The following is a 21,634-nucleotide window of genomic DNA, read 5'->3' on the forward strand; positions in this document are numbered from 1 at the left end:
TGGCACCAATACATGCCTGAGCCCAGCATGTGCACCCGTAACCCTCAGTCCGATCCAATCTTACACTGGGAATGAACTCCGTAAGCTTAGACTAGGAATGAACTCCGTGTGCCTAAGTCAACCCACGAAACAAACGTGCGGGCGATCAGCCGGCCAGAGGGGTGGGATGCACAAACCGGGGATGATCGGGTACCCCCTACATGCTGCCAATCCTACTACTGCAACCCTCAGTTCGGTCCTATCTTAGACTGAGAATGAACTCTGTTGTCCTAAGCCAACCGGTGAAACGAACGGGCGGGTGGGCATTACGTCGGCCAGAGAGGCGGGATGCGCAAGCCGTGGATCGATAGGGTGGTAGGTAGGTTTAGGCACATCTTCATATTTCTACCACGCCAATGCCATTTTTATGGCTTGTAAATTCATACAATGGTCCCTTAAGCCTTCATGTGAGGTTTCATGGCAAGACGACTCATTTTCTATTTTTCATGATTTTTGATACTTTTTATGGTTCGGGATTTTTTTTAAATTTTTTCAGAAGGAGTTTTGGCCCCACACTTGGAAGACGTGATCCTTGTATTTTTGTTGGCATGCAAAAAAAAATTGAGCTAAAAAATGAAAGTGTACAGGATTTTGTGACCATTTGAAAAAAGCATCCCCATTTCAGACACTTTAATGGCTACTGGCAGCAAACCTGTAAAATCTCAAATGCTCTTTAAGCAGGGGTGAGTTCTCGAGGTTTGATGAGGGATAGGGGGCCAATATAAGGGCCAAGTACCAGCACCCACCACACATCATGTGCGCACATCCCCCCCGCCGGTGATGCTCCGGCGATGGTGCCCCAGGTGAAAAAAAATGTGGCACCAGCACATGCTCGAGCCTAGCATCTGCACTCGCAACCCTCGGTCCAGTTTGACCTTACACTTTGAATGAACTCTGTATGCTTAGACTGGGAATGAACTCTGTATGCCTAAGTCCACCCACGAAACGAGTGTGCAGGCGCTCAGCCGGCCAGAGGGGTAGGGTGCGCAAGCCAGGGATCGACCGGGTCCCCCCTACGTGCTTTCGATCCTGCTGCCACAACCCTCTGTCCGATCCAATCTTAGACTGGGAATGAACTCCTATGCCTAAGCCAACCGATGAAATGAGCAGACGGGAGGGCACTATACCGGCCAAAGAGGCGGGATGCTCAAGCCATGGATCGATAGGGTGGTAGGTGGGTTTAGCCACATCTTCATATTTCTGCTGTGCCAATGCCATTTTTATGGCTTGTAAATTCATGGCAAGAGGACTCGTTCTCTATTTTTCATGATTTTCAAAACTTTTTACGGTTCGAGATTTTTTAAAAATTTTTTCAAAACTTGGTAGACGTGATCCTTGTATTTTTGTTGGCTTGCACAAAAAAATTCAGCAAAAAACTCGAAGTGTACAGGATTTTGTGACCATATGAAAAAAGTGTCCTCATTTCAGACACTTTCATGGCTACTAGCAGCAAACCTGTAAAATCTCAAATGCTCTTTAAGGGGGTGTGAGTTCTTGAGGTTTGATGAGGGATAGGGGCCAATATAAGGGCCAAGTACCAGCACCCATCGCACATCATGTGCGCACACCCCCCACCCACCCCCCCAATCACCGAAACCCCAATGCCACCGGTCAAGTTCTTCGACAATGCTCCGACGATGGTGCCCTGGGCGAAAAAAAATACGGCACCAGCATAGGCTCGAGCGTAGCATGTGCACCCGTAACCCTCGTTCTGGTCCGATCTTACACTGGGAATGAACTCCATATGCTTAGACTGGGAATGAACTCCGCATGCCTAAGTCAACCAACGAAATGAGCGTGCAGGCACTCAGCCGGCCAGAGGGGCAAGATGCGCAAGCCGGGCATTGATCGCGTCCCCCCTACATGTTGTCGATCCTACTGTCGCAACCCTCTGTCCAATCCTATCTTAGACTGGGAATGAACTCCATATGCCTAAGCCAACCGACGAAACGAGTGGGCAGGCGGGCACTACACCGGCCAGAGAGGCGGGATGCGTAAACCGTGGATCGATAGGGTGGTAGGGGGTTTAGGCACATCTTCATATTTCTGCCATGCCAATGCCATTTTTATGGCTTGTAAATTCATACAATGGTCCCTTAAGCCTTCATGTGAAGTTTCATGGCAAGACGACTCGTTTTCTATTTTTCATGATTTTTGAAACTTTTTAATGTTCAGGATTTTTTAAAAATTTTTTCAGAAGGAGTTTTGGCCCCACACTTGGTAGACATGATCCTTGTATTTTTGTTGGCATGCACAAAAAAATTCAGTTAAAAACTCGAAGTGTCCCCATTTCAGACACTTTAATGGCTATTGGCAGTAAACCTGTAAAATCTCAAATGCTCTTTAAGAGGGTGTGAGTTCTCAAGGTTTGATGAGGGATAGGGGGCCAATATAAGGGCCAAGTACCAGCACCCATTGCACATCATGTGCGCACACCCCCCGCCCCCCCAATCGTCGGAACCCTAATGCCGTCGGTCAGGTTCTCCGACGATGCTCCGGTGATGGTGCCCCGGGCGAAAAAAAAATGTGGCACCAGCACATGCTCGAGCCCAGGATGTGCACCCATAACCCTTGGTCCGATCCGATCTTACACTGGGAATGAACTCCGTATGCTTAGACTGGGAATGAACTCCGTATGCCTAAGTCAACCCATGAAACAAGCGTGCGGGCGTTCAGCCGGCTAGAGGGGCAAGATGGCAAGCCGGGGATCGACCTGGTCCCCCCCGACATCCTGTTGATCCTTCTACTGCAATCCTGGGTCTGGTCTGATCTTAGACAGGGAATGAACTCCGTATGCCTAAGCCAACAGACGAAACGAGCGGGCAGGCGGGCACTAGGCCGGCCAGAGAGGCGGGATGCGCAAGCCGTGGATCGATAGGGTGGTTAGTGGGTTTAGGCACATCTTCATATTTCTACCTTGCCAATGCCATTTTTATGGCTTGTAAATTCATACAATGGTCCCTTAAGCCTTCATGTGAAGTATCATGGCAAGACAACTCGTTTTCTATTTTTCATGATTTTCAAAACTTTTTAATGTTCAAGATTTTTTTTTAATTTTTTCAGAAGGAGTTTTGGCCCCACACTTGGTAGAGGTGATCCTTGTATTTTTGTTGGCAAGCATAAAAAAATTCAGCTAAAAACTCGAAGTGTACGGGATTTTGTGACCATTTGAAAAAAGTGTCCCCATTTCAAACACTTTAATGGCTACTGGTAGCAAACCTGTAAAATCTCAAATGCTCTTTAAAGGGGCATGAGTTCTTGAGGTTTGATGAGGGATTGGGGGCCAATATAAGGGCCAAGTACCAGCACCCATCACACATCATGTGCGCACACCCCCACCCGCCCCCCCAGTCGCCGAAACCCTAATGCCGTCGGTCAGGTTCTTTAGCGATGGTGCCTTAGGCAAAAAAAATGTAGCACCAGCACATGCCCGAGCCCAGCATGTGCACCTGCAACCCTCGATCCCGTCTGATCTTACACTGGGAATGAACTCTGTATGGTTAGACTGGGAATGAACTCTGTTTGCCTAAGTCAACCCACGAAACGAGTGTGCGGGGGCTCAGTCAGCCAGAGGGGCAGGATGCGCAAGCTGGGGTTCAGTCGGGTCCCCTCCTACGTGCTACCGATCCTACTACCGTAACCCTCGGTCTGGTCTGATCTTAGACTGGGAATGAACTCCGTATGCCTAAGCCAACCGATGAAACGAGCGGGCGGACGGGCACTAAGCTGGCTAGAGAGGCGAGATGCGCAAGCCATGGATCGATAGGGTGGTCGGTCGGTTTAGGCACATCTTCATATTTCTGTCATGCCAATGCCATTTTTATGTCTTGTAAATTCATACAATGGTCTCGTAAGCCTTCATGTGAATTTTCATGGCAAGACGACTTGTTTTCTATTTTTCATGATTTTTGAAACTTTTTACGGTTCGAGATTTTTTGAAAATTTTTTCGAAAGGAGTTTTGGCCCCAAAATTGGCAGACATGATCCTTGTATTTTTTTTGGCATACACAAAAAATTCAGCTAAAAACTCGAACCGTACATGGTTTTGTGACCATTTGAAAAAAGTGTCCCCATTTCAGACACTTTAATGGCTACTGGCAGCAAACCTGTAAAATCCCAAATGCTCTTTAAGGGGGTGTGAGTTCTTAAGGTTTGATGAGGGATAGGGGGCCAATATAAGGGCCAAGTACCAGCACCATTCGTACATCATGTGGGCACACCCCCACTCGCCCCCCCAATCGTTGGAACCCTAATGCTGCCGGTTAGGTTTTCGGGCGATGATTCGGCGATGGTGCCTCGGGCGAAAAAAAATACGGCACCAGCACATTCTCGAGCGTAGCATGTGCATCCGCAACCCTCGGTCTGGTCTGATCTTACACTGGGAACAAACTCCGTATGCTTAGACTAGGAATGAACTACGTATGCCTAAGTCAACCCACGAAACGAGCGTGCGGGCGCTCAGTCGACCAGAGGGGCAGGATGCGCAAGCCGGGGATCGGTCGGGTCCCCCCCTGCGTGCTGTCGATCCTACTACCGTAACCCCCAGTCTGGTCTGATCTTAGACTGGGAATGAACTCTGTATGCCTAAGCCAATCGACGAAACGAGCGGGCGGGCGGGCACTACGCCGGACAGAGAGGAGGGATGTGCAAGCCGTGGATCGATAGGGTGATAGGTGGGTTTAGGCACATCTTCATATTTTTGTTGTGCCAATGGCATTTTTATGGCTTGTAAATTCATACAATGTTCCCTTAAGCCTTCATGTGAAGTTTCATGGCAAGATGACTTGTTTTCTATTTTTCATGATTTTTGAAACTTTTTATGGTTCGGGATTTTTTTAAAATTTTTACAGAAGGAGTTTTGGCCCCAAACTTGGTAGTTGTAATCCTTGTATTTTGGTTGGCTTGCACAAAAACATTGCCCTGAAAACTCAAAGTGTACAGGATTTTGTGTCCATTTGAAAAAAGTGTCCTCATTTCAGACACTTTAATGGCTATTGGTAGCAAACCTATAAAATTTCAAATGCTCTTTAAGTGGGTGTGGGTTATCGAGGTTTGATGAGGGATAGGGGGCCAATATAAGGGCCAAGTACCAGCACCCATCGCACATGATGTGCGCACACCCCGCCCCCCTCAATCGCTAGAACCCCAATGCTATCGGTCAGGTTCTCTGACGAGGCTCCGATGATGGTGCCCCGAGCAAAAAAAAAATATGGCACCAGCACATGCCCGACCCCAGCATGTGCATCCACAACCCTCGGTCCAGTCTGACCTTACACTGGGAATGAACTCCGTATGCTTAGACTGGGAATGAACTCTGTATGCCTAAGTCAACCCACGAAACGAGCGTGCAGGAGCTCAACCGGCCAGAGGGGCAGGATGCGCAAGCCGGGGATCGATCGGGTCCTCCCCTACGTGCTGCCGATCCTGCTACCACAACCCTCTGTCTGGTCTGATCTTAGACTGAGAATTAACACCATATGCCTAAGCCAACTGACGAACCGAGCGGGCGGGCGGGCACTACACCGACCAGAGAGACGGGATGCGCAAGTCGTGGATCGATAGGGTAGTAGGTGGGTTTAGGCACATCTTCATGTTTTTGCCATGCCAATGCCATTTTTATGGCATGCAAATTCATACAATGGTCCCTTAAGCCTTCATGTGAAGTTTAATGGCAGGACGACTCGTTTTCTATTTTTCATGATTTTGGAAACCTTTTACGGTTCGAGATTTTTTTAAAATTTTTTCAGAAGCAGTTTTGGCCCCAAACATGGTAGACGTGATCCTTGTATTTTTGTTGGCATGCACAAAAATATTCAGCTAAAAACTCGAAGCGTACAAGATTTTGTGACCATTTGAAAAATGTGTCCCCATTTCAGACACTTTAATGCTACTGGCAACAAACCTGTAAAATCTCAAATGCTCTTTAAGGGGGTGTGAGTTCTCAAGCTTTGATGGGGGATAGGGGGCTAATATAAGGGCCAAGTACCAACACCCATTGCACATCATGTGTGCACACCCCCCCGCCCCCCCAATCACCAGAACCCCAATGTCGTTTGGTCCGGTGTTAGACGAGGAATGAACTCCGTATGCCTAAGCCAACCGATGAAACGAGTGGGCGGGCGGGCACTACGTCGACCAGAGAGGTGGGATGCGCAAGCCATCGATGGATAGGGTGGTAGGTGGGTTTAGGCACATCTTCATATTTCTACCATGCCAATGCCATTTTTATGGCTTGTAAATTCATACAATGGTCTCTTAAGCCTTCATGTGAAGTTTCATGGCAAGATGACTTGTTTTCTATTTTTCATGATTTTTGAAACTTTTTACAGTTCGAGATTTTTTTAAAATTCTTTCACAAGGAGTTTTGGCCCCAAACTTGGTAGTCGTGATCCTTGTATTTTGGTTGGCTTGCACAAAACAATTCCGCTGAAAGCTCAAAGTGTACAGGATTTTGTGAGCATTTGAAAAAAGTGTCCCCATTTCAGAAACTTTAATGGTTACTGGCAGTAAACCTATAAAATCTCAAATGCTCTTTAAGGGGGTGTGAGTGCTCAAGGTTTCATGAGGGATAGGGGGCCAATATAAGGGCCAAGTACCAGCACCCATTGCACATCATGTGCGCACACCCCCCCCGTCCCCCAATCGTCGGAACCCCAATGCCGTCGGTCAGGTTCTCCGACGATGCTCCAGCGATGGTGCCCTGGGCGAAAAAAATTGCGGCACCAACACATGCCCGAGCCCAACATGTGCACCCACAACCATCGGTCCGGTCCGATCTTACACTGGAAATGAACTCCGTATGCTTAGACTGGGAATGAACTCCGTTGCCAAGTCAACCCACAAAACGAGCGTGCGGGCACTCAGTCGGCTAGAGGGGCAGGATGCGTAAGCCGGGGATCGGTCGGGTCCCCCCTGTGTCACACCTTGGGCAGGCGCACCAGGCACATCAGGCAGACCAGTAGGCAAGCCAGAGGTTGAGGCTCGTAGACCAGGCGTGCTGACGGGTATCTATGCGCAAAGCCTAGCAAACGAGCTCAGAACGCCCGCCCGACTTGCTGGCTAGCCCGTGAGACCAAGGCCTGGCATACAAGCTGCCCGCACCACATCCAGAAGGGCCCAAGGTGCTGGATACGCAAGGGAAGCTTCTGGAAATAGGGAAGAGCATCCTGGCAGATTTGGTTGACCCTGAAAATCAGGAGTTAGCATCTTGATTGATTGTAATCCCATGATTTAGCCTTTATTCTAAGGATATGCCATTAAGTTGTAGCTGGAGCCTCAACTATAAATAGAGGGCTGCTCCACCCTCATTTGTACACCATCAAACACTTCTGTTTTAGTGAATACAAGAGCATTTCTAGAATTCTGTCTTCTTATCCTGTTTCTCTTTAACTTGCGTAATCAGCCCTTCCCATTGTTCTAGTGCCCGCACGCTTGTGTTTTAGGCTGACTTAGGCACAAAAGAAGAGATTCCAAGCCTAAGGCTGCACGAATTATGAGTCTAAGGTCAGAGCCTATGACATTTGGTATCAGAGCAAGTTTGATTCTGCGTGTTTGTGTTATGCAGATTAGATCCTGATTGAGGAGATGGCATCCCAAAGCCACGTTGCTAGCCAACAACCAGAGGCCCAGGAGCATGGCCAGGGAAGAGGCAAGAAAGCCAGTTCTAGAGATATCTGGTCTACCATGGACGGTAGGCTGGCCAAGGTGGAGGTGACCGTAGGCGACATGGGGGAAAAGCTTGAGGAAATAGAGACTCATATTGCATCGCTAGACTCCATGGGGGAGGAGATCCAAAGTGAGCTAGAAGCTGCTCTCAACAAAGGCTTGGACGTGTTCACCAAAAAGAACCAGACCTTGAAGGCTGAAGTGCGGACCTTGCGCGATGGCATGGTGGCCATGCGCCAGCGGATGGAATAGCTTACTAGTGAGCTCGTTACTTGCAAACTGCCATTGGAATGACATGTTTGCTGGAGTGTCCAAATCCAGATTGGATGTTCCCAAGCCTAAGGAGCATAAAGGGACTAGGGTGGCTAAGGAAGTAGACAACTACCTTCGGGGTATGGAGCAGTACTTCCAGGCTATGGGCATGGAAGACGAGGCGATAAAGGTAAGCACCGCTGCTATATATCTCACTGATGTAGCCTTATTGTGGTGGAGGCGTAGGTGTGATGATGTCAGGCGTGGGAGCGCCAAGATTAGAACCTGGGCAAAGTTCCAAAAAGAGTTCAGAGAACAATTTTACCCGGAGTATGCCGATGATGAGGCGCGGGCAAAGTTGCGCAAGTTGAGCCAGCAAGGGGACATAAGGGAGTATGTCCAAAAATTCTCTGAACTGATGCTACAGATCTCAGATCTAGGTGAGAAGGATGCATTCTTTGCTTTCATGAATGGGCTGAAGTCGTGGGTAAAGCATGAGCTACAAAGGAGAGGAGTTCATGACTTGGCTAAAGCCATGACTACTACCGAGGCCTTGATAGAGTTCAAGCCTCTGAACAAGTTCGAGTCTTCCAAGCCCAAGGGTAAGGGTAGGGATGATAGGGACCAAAAGAAGCAATCCAAGGGGAAAGACCGTGACCGAGAGTCCAAGGATGGAGCCTGAGACCGTTCAACCAAGGATGGCGAGAGGAAGCCACCAGCAGGCAAGTGGAAAGCAAAGCGGGATCGAGAGCCACTAGCATGCTACCTATGTGGAGGGAGCCACATAGCCCGCAATTACCCGCAGAAGGGTAAGCTGGCTGCTGTAGACAAGGAGTCTGACGAGGAGCCAGAGTCAAGGGCAGCAAAGCTTGGGTCGTTAGTGCTCAATGCTGTCCAGAGTAAGGGGAGCCACAAGCCAAAGGGCTTCATGTTTGTGGATCTGATGGTTGTGGGTCAGAAGGTGAGCGCACTGGTGGACACAAGTGCCTCACATCTTTTTATTTCAGGTGATGGAGCCCGAAAGCTCAGACTAAAGGTGCTGAAAGGGACTGGTACCATTAAAATGAAGAACTCCAAGGAAGTTTCAGCCATTGGAGTAGCACGAGGAGTGGAGTTGTAGCTTGGAGACTGGAAACACAAGGAGACCATTGAGGTAATACCCCTTGATGACTATGAGTTTGTGATTGGGTTGGATTTCCTTGTTCGGATTAACACCCTCCTTGTGCCTTTTGCCGATTGTGTTTGCATCTTGGATGCAAGGTGCCAATGCCTAGTGCCATTGAGAAGAGGGACTAGAGTTGGGTGGCGGGTGGTGTCACGCCATCCAATTTGCCAAGGCGGTAAGCAAACAAGAAGACACCTTCTTGGCAACCCTGAAATATGATGAACCAAGGGAGAAGGAGACTGAGTCACCCTTGGAGGTGCTAAAGGTGCTGAAGACCTTTAGTGATGTGATGCCCGCAAAGCTGCCTAACAAGCTACCACCTAAGAGGGAGGTGGACCACAAGATCGAGCTGGTGTCTGAGGCCAAGCCACCAGCCAGAGCCCCTTACCAAATGTCTCCACCAGAGTTGGAGGAGTTAAGGAAGCAGCTCAAGGAGTTAGTTGATGCTGGTTTCATCAGGCCATCGAAGGCACCCTATGGTGCACCGGTTCTATTCCAGTGCAAGCATGATGGGTCTTTGCAACTGTGCATAGACTACCGGGCCTTGAACAAGCTGACCATAAAAAACAAGTACCCCATCCCACTCATTGCAGACTTGTTCAATCAACTTGGGAGCGCAAGGTGGTTCACCAAGCTGGATTTGAGGTCAGGCTACTATCAAGTCAGGATCGCGGAGGGAGATGAGCCAAAGACAGCATGTGTCACTCGGTATGGTTCGTATGAGTTCTTGGTGATGCCTTTCGAACTCACGAATGCCCCAGCAACATTCTGCACCCTTATGAACAAGGTACTTCAGTCATTCCTTGATCGGTTTGTTGTGGTTTATTTGGATGACATTGTGATCTACAGCCAGACTTTGGGAGAGCATGTAGACCACTTGAGATAGGTGTTCAAGGTGTTGCAGGTGCACAAGCTATTTGTCAAGAGGGAGAAGTGCTTATTCGCCTAGCAGGAGATCCCGTTCCTAGGCCACATAATCGGAGGTGGCAGGATACGCATGGATGAAGGCAAGATACATGCCATCCTGGAGTGGCAACCGCCAGCCAAGGTCACTAAGTTGAGATCATTCCTTGTGCTGGTTAACTACTACAGACACTTCATCAAAGGTCACTCAGCAATAGCCACGCCATTGACTAACTTGCTCAAGAAAGAGAGAGCATGGGAGTGGAGCGCAGTGTTATAGGAAGCCTTTGACAGGTTTAAGCGGGCTGTGATCGAGGAACCAATCTTGGCCTTGCCAGACCATGCGGAGCCGTATGAAGTGCATACGGATGCATCAAACTTTGCCATAGGGGGCCTGTTGATGCAGGAGGGACGTCCAGTCGTGTTCGAGAGCAGGAAGCTAAATGAGACTGAACGTAAGTACACGATCCAAGAGAAGGAGATGACTACAGTGGTGCACTTCTTGCGCACTTAGCACCATTACCTATTGGGGTTGAGGTTTGTGGTGAGGACGGACAATGTGGCGACCAACTACTTTCAGACGCAGAAGAAGCTGTCCCCCAAGCAGGCGAGATGGCAAGATTTTCTTGCAGAATTTGATTTCCAGATGGAGTACAAGCCAGGACGGGCGAACCTAGTGGTAGATGCCCTGAGCAGGAAGGCTAACCTTACTGCCATTAGCCAACCAGAGGGGTCACTGGTGCTGCGCATCAAGGAGGGACTTTACGCATGATCCTGCAGCCAAGGCTTTGATGGAGTATGCCCAGCAAGGTAAGACTAGGCGGTTTTGGTTGCAAGATGGTTTGTTGTACACCAAGGGTAGTAGACTGTTTGTGTCGCAGCACGGGAAGCTCTGCAAGGAAGTTTTGCAAGAATGTCATGATTTAAGATGGGCTGGACACCCTGGAGTGAGCCGCACCTTGGCGTTGATCAAGGATTAGAACTACTGTCCGCACATGAGGGATGATGTGGAGGCCTATGTGAAGACTTGTCCTATGTGCCAATAGGACAAGGTGGAGCTCAAGAAACCAGACGGTCTCTTAGAGCCATTGCTAGTGCCAGAGCGACCATGGGAGAGTGTTTCTCTGGACTTTATAGTTGGTCCACCCAAGACAGAGGGGTTTGGAAGCATCATGGTAGTGGTGGACAGGTTTTCCAGGTATGGAATTTTCATTCCAGCAACCAAGGAGTGCCCAGTCGAGGAGGCAGCTCGATTGTTCCTAAAGAACATGGTTAAGTACTAGGGAGTGTCGAAGACCATTGCTAGTGATCGGGACAGGCGATTCATGGGTAGGTTCTGGATTGAGTTGTTCAAGCTATTAGGGTCAGACTTGAACTTTTCCACCAGCATGCATCCGTAGACCGATGGGTAGATAGAACGAGTGAATGGACTATTGGAGGTCTACCTCAGGCACTATGTGAGTGCCACACAAAGGGACTGGCCAAAGCTGCTAGATATTGCACAGTTTTCTTACAACTTGTAAAGGAGGGAGGCAACGAACTAGAGCCCATTTGAGGTTGTGACAGGGTAACAACCACTAACACCCGGTTCGATTGCTGCAGGTTATACATGGCCGAATCCCACAGCATACAAGTTTGCCAAGGCATGGCAGGAGCAAACTAACTTGGCCAGAGTTTGTCTACACAAGACCGCCAAGAGGTCGAAGAAGTGGGCAGACCAGAATAGGCAGGACGTGCAGTTCCAGGTTGGAGACTTGGTGTTGGTAAAGCTGCATCCCATTGTACACCATAGGGGGCTGCACAAAGGCCTAGTCCGGAGGTATGAGGGACCTTTTCGAATAGTCAAGAGGGTAGGCAAGGTTGCCTACAAGCTGGATATGCCACCCAAGCTGAAGGTACACCCGGTGTTCCATGTGAGCATGCTCAAGCCGTTCCATGAGGATGAGGGAGATCCAGGACGGGCAGAGTCAAAGCGTGAACCATTAGGAGCAAGGGCCTCATATGAGAAGGAGGTCCACAGCATCATAGCTGACCGGGAGGTGGGATGGAAGAACTATCAACCAAGACATGAGTACTTAGTGCACTGGAAGAGACTTCCAGATAGTGAGGTGAGCTGGGAACTAGCAGAGAACTTATGGTAGTTCAAGGACCAGATTAGGCAGTACCATGTAAAAGATGCAATGAGGGCATTACACAATCAGGTGGGGGAGAATGTCATGCCCTGGGTGGACACACCAGGCACATCAGGCAGACCAGTAGGTGAGCCAAAGGTTGAGGCCCACTAACCAGACGTGCTGGTGGGTATCTGTGCACAAAGCCTAGCGAACAAGCTCAGAACGCCCGCCTGACTTGTAGGCTAGCCCGTGAGACCAAGGCCTAGCATAGAAGATGCCCGTACCACATCCAGAAGGGTCCAAGGTGCTGGACACGCAAGAGAAGCTTCTAGAAACAGGTAGGAGCATCCTGGCAAATTTGGTTGACCCTAAAAATCAGGAGTTAGCAACCTGATTGATTGTAATCCCATTATTTTAGCCTTTATTCTAAGGATATGCCACTAAGTTGTAGGTAGAGCCTCAACTATAAATAGAGGGCTGCTCCACCCTCATTTGTACACCATCAAACACTTCTGTTTCAGTCAATACAAGAGCATTTCCAAAATTCTGTCTTCTTATCCTTTTTCTCTTTAACTTGCGTAATCAGCCCTTCCCATTGTTCTAGTGCCCGTACGCCTGTGTTTTAGGCTGACTTAGGCACAAAGGAGGAGATTCCAAGCCTAAGGCCGCACGGATTCTAAGTCTAAGGTCAGAGCTCATGACACCTACGTGTTGTCGACCCTACTACCGTAACCCTCGTTTTGATCCGATCTTAGACTGGGAATGAACTCCGTATGCCTAAGCCAACCGACAAAAGGAGCGGGCGGGCGAGCACCACGCCAGCTAGAGAAACGAGATAAGCAAGCCGTGGATCGATAGGGTGGTAGGTGGGTTTAGGCATATCTTCATATTTTTGCCATGCCAATGCCATTTTTACGGCTTGTAAATTCATGCAATGGTCCCTTAAGCCTTCATGTGAAGTTTCATAGCAAGATGACTCGTTTTCTATTTTTCACGATTTTCAAAACTTTTTACCGTTTGAGATTTTTTTAAAATTTTTTCAGAAGGAGTTTTGGCCCCAAACTTGGTAGACGTCATCCTTGTATTTTTTTTGGCATGCCCAAAAAAATTCAGCTAAAAACTCAAAGTGTACAGGATTTTGTGACCATTTGAAAAAAGTGTCCCCATTTCAGACACTTTAATGGCTACTGGCAGCAAACCTGTAAAATCTCAAATGCTCTTTAAGGGGGTATGAGTTCTTGAGGTTTGATGAGGGATAGGGGGCCAATATAAGGGCCAAGTACCAGCACCCATCGCACATCATGTGCGCACACCCCACCCGCCCCTCAATCACCGAAACCCCAATGTCGTCGGTCAGGTTCTCCAACGATGCTTCGGTTATGGTGCCCCGGGAGAAAAAAAATGCGACACCAGCACATGCCTGAGCCCAGCATGTGCGCCCGTAACCCTCGGTCTGGTCCAATCTTAAATTGGAATGAACTCCGTATGCTTAGACTGGGAATGAACTCCGTATGCCTAAGTCAACCCATGAAATGAGCGGGCGGGCGCTCCGCTGACCGGAGGGGCAGGATGCACAAGCCGGGGATCTGTCGGGTACCCCCTATGTGCTGTTGATCTTGCTACCACAACCCTCAGTCTGGTTTGATGTTAGATTGGGAATGAACTCCGTATGCCTAAGCCAACCGACGAAATGAGCGGGCGGGCGGGTACTACACCAGCCAAAGAGACGGGATGCGCAAGCCGTGGATCCATAGGGTGGTAGGTGGGTTTAGGCATATCTCCATATTTCTACCATGCCAATGCCATTTTTATGGCTTGTAAACTCATACAATGGTCCCTTAAGCCTTCATGTGAAGTTTCATGGCAAGACGACTCGTTTTCTATTTTTCATGATTTTTGAAACTTTTTACGGTTCAAGATTTTTTTAAAACTTTTTCAGAAGGAGTTTTTGCCCCAAACTTGGTATACGTAATCCTTGTATTTTTGTTGGCAAGCATAAAAAAATTCAACTAAAAACTCGAAGTGGATCGATAGGGTGACCATTTGAAAAAAGTGTCCCCATTTCAGACACTTTAATGGCTACTGGCAGCAACCCTATAAAATCTCAAATGCTCTTTAAGGGGGTGTGAGTTCTCAAGGTTTGCTAAGGGATAGGGGGCCAATATAAGGGCCAGGTACCAGCACCCATCGCACATCATGTGCGCACACCCCCCACCCCCCAATCACCGAAACCCTAATACTGCCGGTCAGGTTCTCTGATGATGCTTCAGCGATGGTTCCCCGAGCGAAAAAAAAGTGACACCAGCACATGCCTGAGCCCAGTAATTGCACCTGCAACCCTCGGTCTGATCTGATCTTACACTGGGAATGAACTCTGTGCGCTTAGACTGGGAATGATCTCCGTATGCCTAAGGCAACCCATAAAACGAGGTGTGGGCGCTCAACCAGCCAGTGGGGCAGGATGCACAAGCCGAGGATCGATCGGGTCCCCCCTACGTGCTTCCTATCCTACTGGCACAACCCTCGGTCTGATCCAATCTTAGACAGGGAATGAACTCCGTATGCCTAAGCCAACCGACGAAACAAGCGGGCGGGTGGGCACTACGCCGGCCAGAGAGACGGGATATGCAAGCCGTGGATCGATAGGGTGGTAGGTGGGTTTAGGCACATCTTCATATTTCTGCTATGCCAATGCCATTTTTATGGCTTGTAAATTCATACAATGGTCCCCTAAGCCTTCATGTGAAGTTTAATGGCAAGACGACTCGTTTTCTATTTTTCACGATTTTGAAAACTTTTTACGGTTCGAGATTTTTTTAAAAATTTTTTCAGAAGGAGTTTTGGCCCCAAATTTGGTAGATGTGATCCTTGTATTCTTGTTGGCATGCACAAAACAAGTCAGCTAAAAACTCGAAGAGTACAGGATTTTGTGGCCATTTGAAAAAACTGTCCCCATTTCAGACACTTTAATGGCTACTGGCAGCAAACCTGTAAAATCTCAAATGCTCTTTAAAGGGGTGTGAGTTCTCGAGGTTTGATAAAGGATAGGGGGCCGATATAAGGGCCAAGTACCAGCACCCATCCCACATCATGAGCGCACACTGCCCCACCCCCCAATCATCAGAATCCTAATACCATCGGTCAGGTTCTCCGACGATGCTCCCGCGATGATGCCCTGAGCGAAAAAAAATGAGGTACCAGCACATGCTCGAGCCCAGCATGTATGCTCGCAACCCTCGCCCCGATCTGATCTTACACTACGAACGAACTCCGTATGCTTAGACTAGGAATGAACTCCGTATGCCTAAGTCAACCCATGAAATGAGCATGCGGGCGCTCAGCCGGCCAGTGGGGCAAGATGCACAAGCCGGGGATCGGTCGGTTCCCTCCTACGTGCTGTCGATCTTGCTACTGTAACCCTCAGTCTGGTTCGATCTTAGACTAGGAATGAACTCCATATGCCTAAGCCAATTGACGAAACAAGCGGGCGGGCAGGTACTATGCCGGCCAGAGAGATGGGATGCGTAAGCCGTGGATCGATATGGTGGTAGGTGGACGAGATGCGCAAGTCATGGATCGATAGGGTGGTAGGTGAGTTTAGGCACATCTTCATATTTCTGCCATGCCAATGCCATTTTTATGGTTTGTAAATTCATACAATGGTCCCTTAAGCCTTCATGTGAAGTTTCATGGCAAGATGACTCGTTTTCTATTTTTCTCAATTTTTGAAACTTTTTACGGTTTGGGATTTTTTTTTAATTTTTTCAGAAGGAGTTTTGGCCCCAAACATGGTAGATGTGATCCTTGTATTTTTGTTGGCATGCACAAAAAATTCAACTAAAAACTTGAATTGTACAGGATTTTGTGACCATTTTAAAAAAGTGTTCCCATTTCAGACACCTTAACGGCTACTGGCAGCAAACCTGTAAAATCTCAAATGCTCTTTAAGGGGGTGTGAGTTCTCGAGGTTTCATGAGGGATAGGGGCCAATATCAGGGCCAAGTACCAGCACCCATATCACATCATGTGCGCACACCCCCCGCGCCCCCCCAATCGTCGGAACCCCAAAGCCGCTGGTCAGGTTCTCCGGCTATGGTGCCCCGGGTGAAAAAAAATGTGGTACCAGCATATGCCTAAGCCCAACATGTGCACCCGCAACCCTCGGTTCGGTCCGATCATACACTGGGAATGAACTCCATATGCTTAGACTGGGAATGAACTCCGTATGCCTAAGTCAACCCATGAAATGAGCGTGCGTGCGCTTAGCCGGCCAGAGGGGCATGACGCACAAGCCAGGGATCGGTCGGGTAAGAGGAGATGGCATCCCAAAGCGACGTTGCTAGCCAACAACCAGAGGCCCAGGAGCATGGCTAGGTAAGAGGCAAGAAAGCTAGTTCTAGAGATATCTGGTCTACCATGGACGGTAGGCTGGCCAAGGTAGAGGTGATCGTAGGCGACATGGGGGACAAGCTTGAGGAAGTAGAGACTCACATTGCATTGCTAGACTCCATGGGGGAAGAGATCCAAAGTGAGCTAGAAGCTGCTCTCAATAAAGGCTTAGACATGTTCACCAAAAAGAACCAGACCTTGGAGGCTGAAGTGCGGACCTTACGCGATGGCATGGAGGCCATGCGCCAGTGGATGGAAGAGCTTACCAGTGAGCTTGTTACTTGCAAGACTGCCATTGGGAATGACATGTTTGCTGGAGTGTCTAAATCCAGATTGGATGTCCCTAAGCCTAAGGAGTTTAAGGGGACTAGGGCAGCCAAGGAGGTAGACAACTACCTTTGGGGTATGGAGTAGTACTTCAGGCCATAGGCATGCAAGATGAGGTGATAAAGGTAAGCACCGCTGCTATGTATCTCACTGATGTAGCCTTATTATGGTGGAGGCGCAGGTGTGATGATGTCAGGCGTGGGAGCACCAAGATTGGAACCTGGGCAAAGTTCCAAAAGAAGTTCAGAGAACAATTTTACCCGAAGTATGCCGATGATGAAGCGCGGTCAAAGTTGCGCAGGTTGAGCCAGTAAGGGGTCATAAGGGAGTATGTCCAGAAATTCTCTAAACTGATGCTACAGATCTCGAATCTAGGTGAGAAGGACACATTCTTTGCTTTCATGGATGGGCTGAAGCCGTAGGTGAAGCATGAGCTACAAAGGAAAAGAGTTCATGACTTGGCTAAAGCCATGACTACTACCGAGGCCTTGATAGAGTTCAAGCCTCTGAACAAGTTTGACTCTTTCAAGTCCAAGGGTAAGGGCAGGGACGATAGGGACCAGAAGCAATAGTCCAAAGGGAAGGACCGTGATCGAGAGTCTAAGGATAGAGATCGAGACTGTTCAACCAAAGATGGTGAGAGGAAGCCACCAGCAGGCAAGTGGAAAGCAAAGGGGGACCGAGAGCCACTAGCATGCTACCTATGTGGAGGGAGCCACATAGCATGCAATTGTCTGCAGAAGGGCAAGCTGGCTACTGTAAACAAGGAGTCTGACGAGGAGCCAGAGTTAGGGGGAGCAAAGTTTGGGTCATTGGTGCTCAATGCTGTCTAGAGTAAGGGGAGCCGTAAGCCAAAGGGCTTGATGTTTGCAGATTTGATGGTTGTATGTCAAAAGGTGAGCGCACTGGTGGACACAGGTGCCTCACATCTTTTTATTTCAGGTGATGGAGCCCGAAAGCTTGGACTAAAGGTGCAAAAAGGGACTAGTACCATTAGAACAGTGAACTCCAAGGAAGTTCCAGCCATTAGAGTAGCACGGGGAGTGGAGTTGCAACTTGGAGACTGGAAAGGCAAGGAGACCATTGAGGTAATACCCCTTGACGACTATGAGTTTATGATTGGGTTGGATTTCCTTGTTCGGATTAACGCCTTTCTTGTGCCTTTTACCGATTGTGTTTGCATCTTAGATGCACGGTGCCAATACCTAGTGCCATTGAGAAGAGGGTCTGGAGTTGGGTCGTGGGTGGTGTTAGCCATCCAATTTGCCAAGGCGATAAGCAGACAAAAAGGCACCTTCTTGGCAGCCCTGAAATATGATGAGCCAAGGGAGAAGGAGATCGAGTTACCCTTGGAGGTGCTAAAGGTGCTGAAGACCTTTAGTGATGTGATGCCCGCAAAGCTGCCTAACAAGGTACCACCTAAGAGGGAGGTGGACCATAAGATCAAGCTGGTGTCCGAGGCTAAGCCACCAGCTAGAGCCCCTTATCGAATGTCTCCACCAGAGTTGAAGGAGTTAAGAAAGTAGCTCAAGGAGTTAGTTGATGCTGGCTTCATCAGGCCTTCGAAGGCACCCTATGGTGCACTGGTTCTATTCCAGCACAAGCATGATAGGTCATTGCAGCTGTGCATAGACTACCGGGCCTTGAACAAGCTGACCATTAAGAACAAGTACCCCATCCCACTCATTGCGGACTTGTTCGATCAACTTGGGAGCGCAAGGTGGTTCACCAAGCTGGATTTGAGGTCAGGCTACTATCAAGTTAGGATCACAGAGAGAGATGAGCCAAAGATAGCATGTGTCACTCGGTATGGTTCGTTTGAGTTCTTGGTGATGCCTTTCAGACTCACGAATGCCCCAGCAACATTCTGCACCCTTATGAACAAGGTACTTCAGTCATTCCTTGATCGATTTGTTGTGGTTTATTTGGATGACATTGTGATCAATAGCTAGACTTTGAGAGAGCATGTAGACCACTTGAGACAGGTGTTCGAGGTGTTACGGGCGCACGAGCTGTTTGTCAAGAGGGAGAAGTGCTCATTCGCCCAACAGGAGATCCCGTTCCTAGGCCACATAGTGGGAGGTGGCAGGATACGCCTGGATGAGGGCAAGATACATGCCATCCTAGAGTGGCAACCGCTAGCCAAGGTCACTAAGTTGAGATCGTTCCTTGGGCTGGTTAACTACTACAGGTGCTTCATCAAAGGTCACTCAGCAATAGCCACGCCATTGACTGACTTGCTCAAGAAAGGGAGAGCATGGGAGTGGAGCGCAGGGTGCTAGGAAGCCTTTGACAGGTTGAAGCGGGCTATGACCGAGGAGCCAGTCTTGCCCTTGCCAGACCATGCCAAGCTGTATGAGGGGCATACGGATGCATCAGACTTTGCCATAGGGGGCGTGTTGATGCAGGAGGGACGTCCAGTCGCGTTCGAGAGCAGAAAGCTAAATGAGACTGAATGCAAGTACACGGTCCAAGAGAAGGAGATGACTGCAGTGGTGCACTGCTTGCGCACTTGGCACCATTACCTGTTGGGGTCGAGGTTCGTGGTGAGGACGGACAATGTGGCGATTAGCTACTTCCAGACGCAGAAGAAGCTGTCCCCCAAGCAGGCGAGATGGCAAGATTTTCTTGTAGAATTTGATTTCCAAATGGAGTACAAGCCAGGATAGGCGAACCTAGTGGCAAACGCCCTTAGCAGGAAGGCTAACCTTGCTACCATTAGCCAACCAGAGGGGTCACTGGTGCCACACATCAAGGAGGGACTTGCGCATGATCCTACAACCAAGGCTTTGATGGAGTATGCCCAGCAAGGTAAGACTAGGTAGTTTTGATTGTAGGATGGTTTGTTGTACACCAGGGGTAGTAGACTATTTGTGCCGCAGCACGAGAAGCTCCGTAAGGAAGTTTTGCAAGAATGTCATGATTCAAGGTAGGCTGGACACCCTGGAGTGAGTCGTACCTTGGCGCTGATCGAGGATCAGTACTACTACCTGCACATGAGGGACGATGTGGAGGCCTATGTGAAGACTTGTCTTGTGTGCCAACAAGACAAGGTGGAGCTCAAGAAACCAGGCGGTCTCTTGGAGCCATTGCCAATGCCAGAGCGACCATGGGAGAGTGTTTCTCTAGACTTTATAGTTGGTCTACCTAAGACAGAGGGGTTTGGAAGCATCATGGTAGTGGTGGACAGGTTTTCCAAGTATGGAATTTTCATTCTAGCAACCAAGGAGTGCCTAGCCGATGAGGCAGCTCAATTTTTCCTGAAGAACATGGTTAAGTACTGGGGAGTGTCGAGGACCATTGTTAGTGATCGGGACAGGCGGTTCATGGGCAAGTTCTGGACTGAGTTGTTCAAGCTATTGGGGTCAAACTTGAACTTTTCCACCAGCATGCATCCACAGACCGATGGGCAGACAGAACGAGTGAATGGACTATTGGAGGTTTACCTCAAACACTATGTGAGTGCCACACAAAGGGACTGGCCAAAGTTGCTAGATATTGCACAGTTTTCCTACAACTTGCAAAGGAACGAGGCAACGAACTGGAGCCTATTTGAGGTTGCGATAGGGCAACAACCACTAACACCCGGTTCGATTGCTGCAGGTTATACAGGGCCAAATCCAATAGCATACAAGTTTGCCAAGGCATGGCAGGAGCAAACTGACTTGGCCAGAGTTTGTCTACACAAGGCGACCAAAAGGTCGAAGAAGTAGGCAGACCAGAATAGGTAGGATGTGCAGTTCCAGGTTGAAGACTTGGTGTTGGTAAAGCGACATCCCATTGTGCACCACAGGGGGCTGCACAAAGGCCTAGTCCGAAGGTATAACGGACCTTTTCGAATAGTCAAGAGGGTTGGCAAGGTTGCCTACAAGTTGGATATGCCACCTAAGCTGAGGGTACACCCGATGTTCCATGTGAGCATGCTCAAGCCATTCCATGAGGATGAGGGAGATCCAGGACGGGCAGAGTCAAAGCGTGCACCATTGGGAGCAAAGGCCTCATATGAGAAGGAGGTCCACAGCATCATAGCTGATCGAGAAGTGAGACGGAAGAACTATCAACCAAGACATGAGTACTTGGTACGCTGGAAGGGACTTCCAGATAGTGACGCGAGCTGGGAACCAATAGAAGACTTATGGCAGTTGAGGACCAGATCAGGCAGTACCATGCAGAAGACGCAATGAGGGCGTTGCACAATCAAGTGGGGGAGAATGTCACGCCCTGGGCGGACTCGCCAGGCACATCAGGCAGACCAACAGGCGAGCCAGAGGTTGAGGCTCGCAGACCAGGCATGCTGGCGGGTATCTGTGCACAAAGCCTAGCAAATGAGCTCAAAACGCCCGCTCGACTTGCAGGCCAGCCCGTGAGACCAAGGCCTAGCATACAAGCTGCCCGCACCATATCCAGAAGGGTCCAAGGTGCTGGACACACAAGGGAAGCTTCTGAAAATAGGCAGGAGCATCCTGGCAGATTTGGTTGACCCTAAAAATTAGGAGTTAGCATCCTGATTGATTGTAATCCCATGATTTTAGCCTTTATTCTAGGGATATGCCATTAAGTTGTAGCTGGAGCCTTAACTATAAACAGAGGGCTACTCCACCATCATCTGTGCACCATCAAAAACTTCTGTTTTAATGAAAACAAGAGCATTTCCAGAATTCTATCTTCTTATCCTGTTTCTCTTTAACTTACGTAATTAGCCCTTCCCATTGTTCTAGTGCCCACACGCTTGTGTTTTAGGCTGACTTAGGCACAAAGGAGGAGATTCCAAGCCTAAAGC

The sequence above is a fragment of the Durio zibethinus genome, chromosome 8 (assembly GCF_047325235.1).
Source record: "Durio zibethinus cultivar Kanyao isolate XHJ-2024 chromosome 8, ASM4732523v1, whole genome shotgun sequence".
Lineage (NCBI taxonomy): Eukaryota > Viridiplantae > Streptophyta > Magnoliopsida > Malvales > Malvaceae > Durio > Durio zibethinus.